We start from the raw sequence: 2,500 nt of genomic DNA, 5'->3' as shown, positions 1-2,500 counted from the left end.
GTCGGCATGTATTAGCTCTAGAATTACCACAGTTATCCAAGTAACTTGGGTACGATCTAAGGAACCACAACTGATTTAATGAGCCTTTCGCGGTTTCACCTTAATGCGGCTTGCACTGAGACATGCATGGCTTAATCTTTGAGACAAGCATATGACTACTGGCAGGATCAACCAGGGATCTCGGTTTTACAACAACTGCGTCCCGTGACGGATCCCCGCGGCGACGCCGACCAAGGGGCGACGACGACGCGGACACTCGTCTCGGGACGCGTGCGTCCGAGCGCCGGTCCGCCCGTGGGCAAGCCGACGCCGAGGAAGGTCGAAACGACCGTGACCGGTATACGGTCACGGCGCACGACCGACCGCGGTTCGAGTGGGATACGTGCGCGGACGGGCGCCCGTAAACCGCGCGCTTCGGTCGACGCGAGCGCCGCACTGAGCACCCGCAGAACGCGGGGCGACTGCGGCGGCGGTCGCGTGCGGAAGACCGAACACACGCGGAGAGCGAGCGCTCGCCCGACGCGACGTGACCCGTGCGTTGACGAGAGTCGGGGTTAGCGCGTACGCCGTCCGTTTTCAGCGGACGGAGAATTACCGCGCTAGCGCCTCTCGCCAGGTTTATAACGGCCCCCAGCCGAGATCGTGGGGGAAGCCGGGACGCGACGCGAAGTCCGTCGTCCCGGGGCTTCGCCCCGGCGACCGCCGGGCACGGCGACGATGGCCGGCCGCGGCGGGAATGTTTTGGCGTCGAGAGCTCGTAACTTGCGGAACGGTAACGGGAGTCGTCATCGATTTTTGAAAAAAACGATTTGCGCGTCGGAGGCCCACCGGAAGGCGGGCCTGCGACGCCGGTTGAGTTTTGCCACTCGGCGTGCGAGATGGGTCGGTCGCCGAAACTTGGACGGATACCATCGAAGGGCACCGGATTGCTGACCATTCCGAAGACTGGGGCAGACCGGTGCGCGGCGATGGACGCGTCGGCTTCGGCGTCGCCCGTGGCTTTGCTGTCGTACGTGATTGGCGATCGGACGCCGGCGGAACGCCGACGACCGAGTCGCTCACAAATTTACAAAATCTCGAGTTTCACAATGTGCGACGGGGGTGTTCACGCGTAGTGGTACACCCGGGTCGAAGGAACTTCGCCATCACCGTGCGTAGCGGTTAGGCGAGAATCGAAAATCCGTCAATCACCGTGCGTAGCGGTTAGGCGAAAATCACAAAATCCGTGCGTAGCGGTACGGCCGCGGATAAAGGATTACCGATTTAATTGTCGCGGACACCGGTGTCCTATAGTACTCGGAACGTACGACGTGAACACGTCTCGGGTACGTCGAGATCGAACCAACGGTTAACGAGTTATTGCACACGGAAAAACTACGTTCGAAAAGTTGAATTCGAAATCGTGTCGACGGACATCGCCGGGGCTGCCGTCATGTGCACCACCCCGGCACCGACGAATAACCGAGGACGTCGAGTGAAAAAAAAAAATCGAATTTTCACACACGGTGGTCCGTGCGACGGGACGGTACGGCGGGCGCGCAGCTCGGCGACGGTAATCACCCCTGTAACGTCGCGGTCAGCGCAGAAATTCTACGCGGTAAAGGTTTTCGGCAAAGGGGGATATCCCTGGACAACGACTCTGCGGTCTGCCCGTGATGAACGGTACGGTCGATGTCACCGGCAAACCGTGAAAACGGTTGACCGAGACCCCGCCGTCGGAATACAGTCAATCACAGTGCGTAGCGGTTAAGCGAAAATCAAATATCGGTCTATCTCCGTGCGTAGCGGTACGGCCGCGGATAAAGGATTACCGATTTAAATGTCGCGGACACCGGTGTCCTATAGTACTCGGAACGTACGACGTGAACACGTCTCGGGTACGTCGAGATCGAACCAACGGTTAACGAGTTATTGCACACGGAAAAACTACGTTCGAAAAGTTGAATTCGAAATCGTGTCGACGGACATCGCCGGGGCTGCCGTCATGTGCACCACCCCGGGACCGCCGAATAACCGCGAACGTCGAGTGAAAAAAAAAAATCGAATTTTCACACGCGGTGGTTCGGATCCGGTCACGGGGACGCCGCCGCGCACCAAGGGCGACTCCGCGCCTCGCCCGTCGATGAAAAATATTTCCGCGTACGGCACTCCGAGTCCGCGGGACGTAATAATTCTTTACGTTAGTCCACCTCGCACCCGTCGAACGCCGACCAGACAAAAATCGGCAATCGATGAAGGGCACAGTGTCCACGGATCCGGTCACGGGGACGCCGCCGCGCACCAAGGGCGACTCCGCGCCTCGCCCGTCGATGAAAAATATTTCCGCGTACGGCACTCCGAGTCCGCGGGACGTGCTCGCCGAATGCCCGCACCGAATAATACCGGTAAACCACATCCACTTGCCGTATTAATATTTTACGTTAGTCCACCTCGCACCCGTCGAACGCCGACCAGACAAAAATCGGCAATCGATGAAGGGCACAGTGTCCACGGATCCGGT

This window comes from Metopolophium dirhodum, chromosome 5, assembly GCF_019925205.1.
Source record: "Metopolophium dirhodum isolate CAU chromosome 5, ASM1992520v1, whole genome shotgun sequence".
NCBI classification, from domain to species: Eukaryota; Metazoa; Arthropoda; class Insecta; order Hemiptera; family Aphididae; genus Metopolophium; species Metopolophium dirhodum.
The sequence above is the reverse complement of the archived record's forward strand: the minus strand, read 5'-3'. Positions refer to the sequence as shown.